Consider the following 12,404-nt stretch of genomic DNA (forward strand, 5'->3'; position numbering starts at 1 on the left):
TTGCCAATATTCTAGTGTTTTGATTATTATGGCTTTATAATATTTATAGCTTGAAATCAGGAACTGTGATGCCTTCTACTTTGTTCTTTCTCAGGTTTTCTTTGGTTATTTTGAGTCTTTTGGGGTTCTAGTAAATTTTAAGAGTGTTTTTACTACTTCTGTAAAAAATGCCTTTGGAATCTTGATTGGGATTGCACTGAGTCTATGGATGGCTTTTGGTAGCATTGTCATTCAAAAGTATGCAAAAATATTTTTCTTCAGAACTTTGAAGATATTGATTTATTGTCTTCCTCCATCTAGTATTACTGATTTCAGTTTATCTAACAATTATATAGACTATACTATGTGTCAGATTTTTTCTATGTGCCTTCCAAATATTAACTCATTTATCCCTCTAACCACTCTATGAAGGAGACATTATTGTTATCCAATTTTATAAATGAGGGAAATGAAGAACCAAGGATAAATAGCTTATCAAAAGTCATACTGCTTGCAATGGTAGAACCGGAATCAAATCCATGCACTCTGTCTTCAAACCAGTAAACTGCTGAATCTTATTCTTGTTTCTTTGTATATAATGTTTTATTTTTCTGTAAAAACTTTTAGAATCTTCCCTTTTACCTTGTTGGTTTGAGATTTCACCATGATGTGAATAGCAAGTGTGTATGTGTGTAAACTTTATTTTACTTGATACTTGCTCAATGCTTCCAGTCAGGTCTATTTTTTAAAATTTTTGAAAATTTAGTGTATATACTCATGTATTTACTATATTCTCTTTATTTTCTTTTTCTGAACTCTTTTTAACCAGATAATAAAACTTTTGATTCTTTTACCCTGTATCTTCATTTTATTTTTATAACCTTATATTCTCATTCATTTTTGCTTCATTCTGGTAAGATTTCTCAACTTAAACTTCAGCTCATTTAAAAAAAAATTTTTATTGTATATTTTTCCACTACCGTTTAGTCCCCTTATGTCCTCCTTTCCCCCTAAATCACCCCACTGTTGTCCATGTCCTGAGTCCTTTTTCCTTTTTGCTGAATCCCTTTACCTCTACCCCCCGCCCCCCTTAGCTGTCATCCTGCTCTCTATGAGTCTGTGTCTATTTTGCTTGTTAGTTCAGTTTGTTCATTAGATTCCACATATGGGTGAAATCATATTGTATGTGTCTTTCTATGACTGGCTTATTTCACTTAGAATAATGTTCTCCAGGCCTATCCATACTGTTGCAAAGACTAAAATTTTCTTATTTTTTATGACCAAGTAGTATTCCTTTGTGTAAATGTCCCATAGTTGTTTTTTTTTTTTAAATTTATTTATTGTTATTTAATTACAGTTGTATGCCTTTTCCCCCCTCCCTTCACCCCACCCCAGGTGAACCCACTTCCCTCCCCCCTCTCCACCCTCCCCCTTGGATTTGTTCATGTGTCCTTTATAGTAGTTCCTGTAATCCCCTCTACCCACTGTCCCCGCCCCCACCCCCCACCCCCGCCCTTGCTATCGTTACATTGTTCTTAACTTCAATGTCTCTGGTTATATTTTGTTTGCTTTTTCCTTCTATTGCTTATGTTCCAGTTAAAGGTGAGATCATATGGTATTTGTCCCTCACTTCCTGGCTTATTTCACTTAGCATAATGCTCTCCAGTTTCATCCATGCTGTTGCAAAGGGTATAAGCTCCTTCTTTCTCTCTGCTACGTAGAATTCCATTGTGTAAATATACCATAGTTTTTGGATCCACTCGTTTGCTGATGGGCACTTCGGTTGCTTCCAGTATTTGGCTATTGTAAATTGTGCTGCTATGAACATTGGGGTGCACAGGCTCTTTTGGACTGGTGTTTCAGTGTTCTTAGGGTATAATCCCAGCAGCGGAATTACTGGGTCAAAGGGCAGTTCCATTTTTAGTTTTCTGAGGAAATTCCATATTGTTTTCCACAGTGGCCTCACCAGTCTGCATTCCCACCAACAGTGCACGAGGGTTCCCTTTTCTCCGCATCCTCTCCAACATTTGTTTGTGGATTTGTTTATGTTGGCCATTCTGACTGGTGTGAGATGATACCTCATTGTGGTTTTAATTTGCATCTCTCTGATGGCTAGTGATGCTGAGCATCTTTTCATATGTCTCTGGGCCTTCTGTATGTCTTCCTTGGAGAAGTGTCTGTTCAAGTCCTTTGCCCATTTTTTAATTGGGTTGTTTGTCTTCCTGGAGTGGAGTCGTGTGAGTTCTTTATATATTTTGGAGATCAGGCCCTTGTCTGAGGTATCATTGGCAAATATGCTTTCCCATATTGTTGGTTCTCTTTGTAATTTGGTGCTGTTTTCTTTAGCCATGCAGAAGCTTTTTATTTTGATGAGGTCCCATTTGTTTATTCTTTCCTTTATGTCCCTTGCTTTAGGGGATGTGTCTGTGAGGATGTTGCTGCGTGGAATGTCTGAGATTTTCCTGCCAATGTTTTCCTCAAGGACTTTTATGGTGTTACGGCTTATATTTAAGTCTTTTATCCATCTTGAGTTTATTTTCGTGTATGGCGTAAGTTGGTGATCGAGTTTCATTTTTTTGCACGTAGCTGTCCAGATCTCCCAACACCATCTGTTGAAGAGACTGTTTTTGCTCCATTTTATGCTCCTGCCTCCTTTGTCAAATATTAATTGATCGTATAGATTTGAGTTTATTTCTGGGCTCTCTATTCTGTTCCATTGGTCTATGGGCCTGTTTTTATGCCAGTACCAGGCTGTTTTGATTACCGTGGCCTTGTAATACAGTTTGATATCAGGTATTGTGATACCTCCTGCTTTGTCCTTCTTTCTCAGAATTGCTGCTGCTATTCGAGGTCGTTTATGGTTCCATGTGAATTTCTGCAATGTTTGTTCTATATCTGTGAAATATGTCATGGGTACTCTAATAGGGATTGCATTGAATCTATAAATTGCTTTGGGTAGTATGGCCATTTTGATGATGTTAATTCTTCCAATCCATGAACATGGTACATGCTTCCATTTGTTTGTATCTTCCTTAATTTCTTTCTTCAGTGTTGTGTAGTTTTCTGAGTACAGGTCTTTTACCTCCTTGGTTAGGTTTATCCCTAGGTACTTTATTTTTCTTTTTTTTTTTTTTTTTTTTTTTTTTTATTGTTATGCAATTACAGTTGTATGCCTTTTCTCCCCATCCCTCTACCCCACCTCAGGTGAACCCACCTCCCTCCCCCCTCTCCACCCTCCCCCTTGGTTTTGTCCATGTGTCCTTTATAGTAGTTCCTGTAATACCCTCTTCCCACTATCCCCGCCCCCACCCCCCACCCCCGCCCTGGCTATTGTTAGATTGTTCTTAACTTCAATGTCTCTGGTTATATTTTGTTTGCTTTTTTCTTCTATTGCTTATGTTCCAGTTAAAGGTGAGATCATATGGTACTTGTCCCTCACTTCCTGGCTTATTTCACTTAGCATAATGCTCTCCAGTTTCATCCATGCTGTTGCAAAGGGTATAAGCTCCTTCTTTCTCTCTGCTGCGTAGAATTCCATTGTGTAAATATACCATAGTTTTTGGATCCACTCGTTTGCTGATGGGCACTTCGGTTGCTTCCAGTACTTGGCTATTGTAAATTGTGCTGCTATGAACATTGGGGTGCACAGATTCTTTTGGATTGGTGTTTCCGTGTTCTTAGGGTATAATCCCAGCAGCGGAATTACTGGGTCAAAGGGCAGTTCCATTTTTAGTTTTCTGAGGAAATTCCATATTGTTTTCCACAGTGGCCTCACCAGTCTGCATTCCCACCAACAGTGCACAAGGGTTCCCTTTTCTCCGCATCCTCTCCAACATTTGTTTGTGGATTTGTTTATGTTGGCCATTCTGACTGGTGTGAGATGATACCTCATTGTGGTTTTAATTTGCATCTCTCTGATGGCTAGTGATGCTGAGCATCTTTTCATATGTCTCTGGGCCCTCTGTATGTCTTCCTTGGAGAAGTGTCTGTTCAAGTCCTTTGCCCATTTTTTAATTGGGTTGTTTGTCTTCCTGGAGTGGAGTCGAGTGAGTTCTTTATATATTTTGGAGATCAGGCCCTTGTCTGAGGTATCGTTGGCAAATATGTTTTCCCATACTGTTGGTACTCTTTGTAATTTGGTGCTGTTTTCTTTAGCCATGCAGAAGCTTTTTATTTTGATGAGGTCCCATTTGTTTATTCTTTCCTTTATGTCCCTTGCTTTAGGGGATGTGTCTGTGAGGATGTTGCTGCGTGGAATGTCTGAGATTTTCCTGCCAATGTTTTCCTCAAGGACTTTTATGGTGTTACGGCTTATATTTAAGTCTTTTATCCATCTTGAGTTTATTTTCGTGTATGGCGTAAGTTGGTGATCGAGTTTCATTTTTTTGCACGTAGCTGTCCAGATCTCCCAACACCATCTGTTGAAGAGACTGTTTTTGCTCCATTTTATGCTCCTGCCTCCTTTGTCAAATATTAATTGATCGTATAGATTTGAGTTTATTTCTGGGCTCTCTATTCTGTTCCATTGGTCTATGGGCCTGTTTTTATGCCAGTACCAGGCTGTTTTGATTACCGTGGCCTTGTAATACAGTTTGATATCAGGTATTGTGATACCTCCTGCTTTGTCCTTCTTTCTCAGAATTGCTGCTGCTATTCGAGGTCGTTTATGGTTCCATATGAATTTCTGCAATGTTTGTTCTATATCTGTGAAATATGTCATGGGTACTCTAATAGGGATTGCATTGAATCTATAAATTGCTTTGGGTAGTATGGCCATTTTGATGATGTTAATTCTTCCAATCCATGAACATGGTACATGCTTCCATTTGTTTGTATCTTCCTTAATTTCTTTCTTCAGTGTTGTGTAGTTTTCTGAGTACAGGTCTTTTACCTCCTTGGTTAGGTTTATCCCTAGGTACTTTATTTTTCTTGTTGCTATATCGAATGGGATTTTTTTCCTGATTTGTGTTTCTGCAGTTTCGTTGTTGGTGTACAGGAATGCCTTTGATTTCTGGGTATTGACTCTGTATCCAGCTATTTTGCCAAATTCATTTATTAGGTCGAGTAGTTTTTGAGTGGAGTCTATAGGGTTTTCCATGTACACTATCATGTCGTCTGCAAACAGTGACAGTTTCATTTCCTCCTTTCCAATTTGGATGCCTTTTATTGCTTTTTCTTGTCTGGTTGCTGTGGCTAGGACTTCCAATACTATGTTGAATAGGAGTGGTGAGAGAGGGCATCCTTGTCTTGTTCCTGATCTTAGTGGGAAAGCTCTAAGTTTTTGTCCATTGAATGTGATGTTGCCTGTAGGTCTCTCATATATGGCCTTAATTATGTTGAGGACTGCTCCCTTTATTCCCACTTTGCTGAGTGTTTTTATCAGAAATGGGTGCTGTATCTTATCGAATGCTTTTTCCGCATCTATTGATATGATCATGTGATTTTTGTCTTTGCTGTTGTTGATGTGATGTATTATGTTTATTGATTTGCGAATATTGTACCATCCTTGCATCCCTGGGATGAATCCCACTTGGTCATGGTGGATGATCTTTTTAATATATTGCTGGATGCGGTTTGCTAATATTTTGTTGAGAATTTTAGCGTCTATGTTCATCAGTGATATTGGCCTGAAGTTTTCTTTCTTCGTTGTGTCTTTATCTGGTTTTGGGATTAGGATGATGTTGGCTTCATAAAAAGAGTTTGGGAGTCTTCCATCAGTTTGGATTTTTTCGAATAGTCTGTGAAGGATAGGGGTTAGTTCTTCCTTAAATGCTTTGTAGAAATCTCCTGTGAAACCATCTGGACCAGGGCTTTTGTGTGATGGGAGTTTCTTGATGACTGCTTCAATTTCCTTTGCTGATATTGGTCTGTTCAGGTTTTCTGCTTCTTCTTCAGTCAGTTTTGGAAGATTATATTTTTCTAGAAATGTGTCCATTTCATCTAGGTTTTCAAATTTCTTAGCATACAGGTCTTCATAGTAATTTCTTACGATCCTTTGTATTTCTGTGGTATCAGTTGTAATCTCTCCACTTTCATTTCTAATTCTGTGTATTTGGATCCTCTCTCTTTTCTTCTTGATAAGCCTACTTAAAGGCTTGTCGATTTTGTTTATCTTTTCAAAGAACCAGCTTCTGGATTCATTGATCCTTACAATTGTGCTTTTAGTCTCTATGTCATTTAGTTCTGCTCTGATCTTGGTTATTTCCTTCCTTCTGCTTGCTCTGGGCTGTCTTTGTTGTTGTTCCTCCAGTTCTTGTAGGCGTAGGGTTAGGTTGTTTGTGTGAACTGCTTCTAACTTCTTAAGGTAGGCCTGTATTGCTATGAACTTCCCTCTCAGGACTGCCTTTGCTGTGTCCCATAGGTTTTGGGTTGTTGTGAGTTCGTTTTCATTTGTTTCCAGGAAGTTTTTGATTTCTTCCCTAATCTCGTTCTTGACCCATTCATTGTTTAATAGCATGCTATTCAGTCTCCATGATTTTGAGTGTTTTGGGTTTTTACCCTTGGGGTTGGTTTCTAGTTTCAGACCCTTGTGGTCAGAGAAGATGCTTGATATGATTTCAATTTTCTTGAATTTGTTGAGGGTTGCTTTGTGTCCTATCATGTGGTCTATCTTTGAAAAAGTTCCATGGACACTTGAAAAGAATGTGTATTTTGCTTCTTTGGGATGAAAAGCTCTGTATATATCAGTTAAGTCCATTTCCTCTAGGGTATTGTTAAGTGACACAATATCTTTGTTAATCTTTTGTTTGGAAGACCTGTCCATTTTTGATAGTGGGGTGTTAAAATCCCCTACTATAATTGTGTTGCTGCCAATATCTTTCTTGAAATCCTCCAAGATTTTCTTTATGTATTTGGGTGCTCCTATGTTGGGTGCATATATATTTATAATGTTTATGTCTTCTTGGTGGATTCTTCCTTTGAGTATTATGAAGTGACCTTCTGGGTCTCTCTTTATGGCCCTTCTTTGGAAGTCTATTTTGTCTGATATGAGTATTGCTACCCCTGCTTTTTTTTCCTGTCCGTTTGCTTGGAAAATTTGTTTCCAGCCCTTCACTTTCAGTCTGTGTAAGTCTTTTGTCCTGAGATGGGTTTCTTGTAGGCAGCATATGTGTGGGTCATGTTTTCTTATCCATTCAGCTGTTCTATGTCTTTTGATTGGAGCATTTAATCCATTTACATTTAAGGTTATTATCGATAGGTAGTTATTCATTGCCATTATTTCCTACCTGTGTTCCTCTGTCTTTCTCTTTTCCTTCCTTTCCTTAAAGCAGTCCCTTTAGCATCTCTTGCAGAGCTGGTTTGGTGGAGCTGTATTCTTTTAGACTTCTTTTATCTGGGAAGCTCTTTATTTGGTCTTCTATCTTGATTGAGAGCCTTGCTGGGTAAAGTAGTCTTGGTTGGAGGCCTCTGGTTCTCATTACTTGGAATATTTTTTGCCATTCTCTTCTGGCTTGGAGCGTTTCCATTGAGAAGTCAGTTGCTAACCTTATTGGGGCTCCCTTGTATGTTACTTCCTTTTTCTCCCTTGCTGCCTTTAAGATCCTCTCTTTGTCTTGGAAATTTGCCATTTTAATTATGATGTGTCTTGCAGTGGGTCTCTTTGGGTTCCTCTTGTTTGGGACTCTCTGTGATTCCTGGATTTGGGTGACTTTTTCTCTCCTCAGATTAGGGAAATTTTCCATCATTACTTTTTCAAACAGGTTTTCTATCCCTTGCTCTTCTTCTTCTCCTTCTGGTATTCCTATTATACGGATATTGTTACGTTTCATGTTGTCCTGCATTTCCCTTATTGCCTCTTCATTCTTTCTGAGCCTCTTTTCCTTTTCTTGCTCCTTCTGGGTGTTTTTTTCTACTTTATCCTCCAGCTCGCTGATCCGATCCTCTGCTTCATCAAGTCTGCTTTTAATTCCTTCTACTGTGTTCTTCAATTCAGAAATTGTATTCTTCATTTCCTCTTGGCTCTTGTTGATATTTTCTATTTCCTTTTTCATGTTGATATAGTTTGCAGTGAGTTCATTGTAGTTTCCTTGTAGTTTCTGGTAGTTCTCTTTGAGCTCAGAGAGCTCAGTGAGCTTCCTGATGACCATTGCTTTGAACTCAGTATCTGATAGTTGACTTGCCTCTTTTTCGGTTAGTATTCTTTCTGAGACTTCCTCCTTTCCTTTCATTTGGGAATTGTTTCTTTGTCTTCCCATTGTTTGTGAGGCTCTTCTTGTTGGCCTCTGCTTCTTAACTTGCTTTGTTCTGAATCCCTGGGTTTATGATATGAACTTCTATGGTAGAATGCCAATGGGATTCGGTGGTGCTGTCTCCTTACTCTCCTGTGCTCACTGGTCTTGAGCTGACGTTTATGTGTTTAACACGGTCTAACTCTAGTCTTTTCAGCACTCCAGGTTTTGTTGTCGCACCTGTGGGAAAAATAGAAAGGGGGGGAGAAAGAAAAGGAAAAAACAAACAAACAAACAAACAAACAAACAAACAAAAACCAAAGATGGGAAGGAGGGAAAAAGGAAATAGGAAAGGAGGAAAGGAAGGAAGGAGGGAAGAAGGATTAAAGAAAGATCGGAGGCAAGATAAGAAGGAATTTTAACAAAAATTAAAACATAGAAATAGATAAAAGAAGGCAGGAAGAAGACATAAAAATGGTAAAGGATGGGAGGAAGAAGAAATGAAAGAAAAAAAGAGAGAGATAGGAAGAAGGAGTTCAGGGGGAAAGGAAAAGGAAAAAAAAAAAAAATCTTCTGTTGGCTTTAAACCGTTCAGGTTATTTCTGCTGGTGTCCTGTCTGTGCAACGGGAGGGGGTGGTTGGAAGGATTGGTTTCACTTTTCTTCCTTCCTGGGTCACACTCTTCACTGTTTTGTAGGTGTGGTCCCTGGCAGGCAATCAGGCCGTTGATCAGCCAATCCAGCAGCTTTGTTCTTGGGACTCTCGAGTGGCCGCTCCAGTCGCTTTGGCTCCAGCCGCTTTGGCTCCGGACGCATGCGCGCGCAGCAGGGGAATCCAGCCGCTTCGGGTTTGTGACGTTATTTGGGCTCTGAGCGCGCAGCCGGCCGACCAATCGAGCCGCCCAGGCTAGGGAGGCTGGCCCGCTGCAAGCTGCTGGTTCAGCCGCCTTGGTGTTACGACTCTCGCCAGCCCCTTTGTGCTTGGGAAGTGCGCATCCAGCCAGCCCTACGCTTGGCGAGCGCGCAGCCTGCCGCCGAGCCAGAGGCTCTACGCTTGGGGGCCCGATCCAGCCGCCCGGGGCTTGAGACTCTCGGGTGGGCGGGGCTGCCCTGGGACCGAATCACGCGGTACTCGGTTCCGAGGTTTTGGGTCTGTGGGTGGAGCAGCTAGTCTCTGCTCCAAAAGATCTCGGAGGTTTCAGGTGTGGGCGCCCCTCCGGGGTTTCACGTATGGGCCCCGTTCGCTAATCTGCGCGCTCGCGACCGCGCGCAACCGGACCTCAGGTGAGCGCCGGTGCTGCTTATCCCGCCTTCCGCGTTCGCAGTCCAGGGGCGGAGGGGGGAGGGGCGCCAGGGGCCTCGGCCACCACCGAGAGTTCTCTAACTAGCCCCTGAGTGTCTCTATTTTCTTTTTCTTTTTGAGAAATTCCTCCTTTTCAAGCCCCCCTGGTCCAATCAAGCACCTGGCTGCTCACAGCGCAGCCTGGCCCTCTCCCAGGACTCCTGCAGCAGCCCCTGCGCCAGGGCTGGCGCCTCTGCAGCCCTTGTACCGCGCGGTCCCGGTTCCCGGGGACCTTATTGTCCTTGAGCACTCTTCTTACCGTCAGATCTTTCAATGTCCTCTATCTTTGGTCTCTAATCTTCGTATATGCTGGAGTACTGTTGGCTGTTCGCTCTGCTCCTCAGATCTGCTAGGTATTTCCCTGGCGCTGAGGGGAAGTGGATTCCGCTCCCACCTATGTTGCCGCCATCTTCCTCCCCATAGTTGTTTTATCCACTCATCTACTAATGGACCCTTGGGCTGCTTCTATATCTTGGTGATTGTAAATAATGCTGCAATGAACATAGAGGTGCTTATGTTCTTTCGAATTAGTGCTTTGTGTACCTTCTGATATATTCCCAGAAGTGGGATCACTGGGCCAAAAGGCACATCCATTTTTAATTTTTTGAGGTATTACCATACTGCTTTCCACAGTGGCTGCACCAATCTGCATTCCCAACAACAGTACAAAAGGGTTCTCCACATCCTTCCCAGCACTTGTTGTTTGTTGATTTATTGATGATAGCCATTCTGACAGGTGTGAAATGGTATCTCATTGTGGTTTTAATTTTCATTTCTCTGATGATTAGTGACACTAAATATCTTTTCATATGTCCATTGACCATCTGTATGTCCTCTCTGCAGAAGTGTCTTTTAGAATCTTCTCTTTTACCTGGGTGGTTTGAGATTTCACCATGATGTGAATAACAAGTGTGTATGTGTGTATATATGTGTGTATATATGTGTAATCATATAAAAAGTGTCTTGCCCACTTTTTAATTGTTTTTTTTTTGGTGTTGAGTTTTGTAAGTTCTTTATAAATTTTGAATATCAACCCTGTATTAGATGTATTGGCAAGTATGTTCTTCCATTCTGTGGGTTGTCTTTTTATTTTGTTGATGTTTTTCTTTTACTATGCAAAAACATTTTAATGCGATGTAGTCCCATTTGTTTATTTTTTCTTTTGTTTCCCTTGCCTGTGGAGATATATCCAATAAAGTAGTGCTACAAGTAATGTCTTAGATTTTGCTGTCTATGTTTTCTTCTACAGTTTTTATGGTTTGGGGTCTAACGTTTAAGTCTTTAAACCTTTTAAAATTTATTCTTGTGTGTGGTGTAAAAAGGTGGTCTAGTGTCACTTTTCTGCATATAGCGTCCAATTTTCCCAATACCAGTTATTGAATAAACTATCTTAAGCCCATTGTATGTGTTTGCTTCCTCTGTCATATATGAGGTCTGTCCAGAAAGTGTTTAGCCAGCCATGTAATATGAAAAATAGAGACATTTACTCAAGAAGATACAATAAACATTGTACATAAGACAATGATACCTAGGTCTCCTTCAAAATAGGCACCTTGGGATCTCACACAGTTCTCCCAGCATCTCTTCCACCATTCAAAACACCCCACAAAATCCTTTGTCATCAGCTGCTCTGTCATATTCTTCTGAAGGTCATCAATGGTCTGAAATCTCTTCCTTTTCAAAGGTGATTTTAGTTTTGGGAAAAGTCTGAAGTCACATGGCACCAAACCTGGGCTGTGGGGTGTGGAGTCATATTCAACATTCTCAGGTGTTCTGCTTGTTGTAGGCCTTCCAGAGTGTGGATCACTTTCAACAGATTCTGGACCATCTTTGAGGCATTTGTGCCACACTTTTATTTGCCCTGCACTCATTGTGTCCTCCTTGAAAGCCTTCTGAATCATCTGAATAGTTCCTGTTAAGGAATGTTTTAGCTTAATGCAAAATTTGATGGAGATTCATTGCTCTACTTGCTTAGTCATTTTGAATGTGACAGCCACACAGTGCACATGCTCACTCAACAGCATCTAATGCCTCCACTGACTAGTACAATGAAGTCATCATTGTTCATGCTTGAGCATTCCAGACCAGACTCCTTGGCTGCCAGGTTACATTGATGTTGTGCAAACCATTCTTGTTATATTAATGACTCGGCTTTTTCTGGACAGACCTCACATTAATTGATTATAACAGCGTGGGTTTATGTATGGACTCTCTACTCTGTTCTATTGATCTATGTGTCTGTTTTTATTCCAATATCATGCCATTTTGATTACTACGGTCTTATAATATAGTTTCATATTAGGTGGTGTGATTCCTCCAACTTTGTTTTTCTTTGTCAGGATTGCTATTGCTATGCAGAGCCTTATGTGGTTCCATACAAATTTTTGAAATACTTTTAGTTCTGTGAAATATGTCATTGGAATATTGATAGGAATTGCACTGAACCAACAGATTGCTTTGGGTAGTATGGACATTTTGATGATGTTAATTCTTCCTATCCATGAACACAGTATGTGCTTCCACTTATTTGTATCTTCAATTTTTTTCTTCAGTGTCTTATAATTTTCTGAGTACAGGTCTTTTACAACCTTGGTTAGGTTTATTCCTAGGTATTTTTAGTCTTCTTGAAGCAATTATGAATGGGATTATCTTCTTAATTTCCCTTTCTGTTAGTTTGTTATTGGCCTATAAAAATGCAACTGATTTCTGAACATTACTTTTGTACCCTGCAACTTTATTGAACATTTATCAGTTCTAGTAGTTCTTGGTGGGATCTTTGGAGTTCTCTATGTACAATATCATGTGACATGCAAATAAAGACAGTTTTACTTCTTCCTTTCCAATTTGGATGCCTTTAATTTCATCTTCTTGTCCTATTGCTGCGGCTAGGACTTCCAGTGCTATGTTGAGTAAGAA

The sequence above is a fragment of the Desmodus rotundus genome, chromosome 8 (assembly GCF_022682495.2).
Source record: "Desmodus rotundus isolate HL8 chromosome 8, HLdesRot8A.1, whole genome shotgun sequence".
Lineage (NCBI taxonomy): Eukaryota > Metazoa > Chordata > Mammalia > Chiroptera > Phyllostomidae > Desmodus > Desmodus rotundus.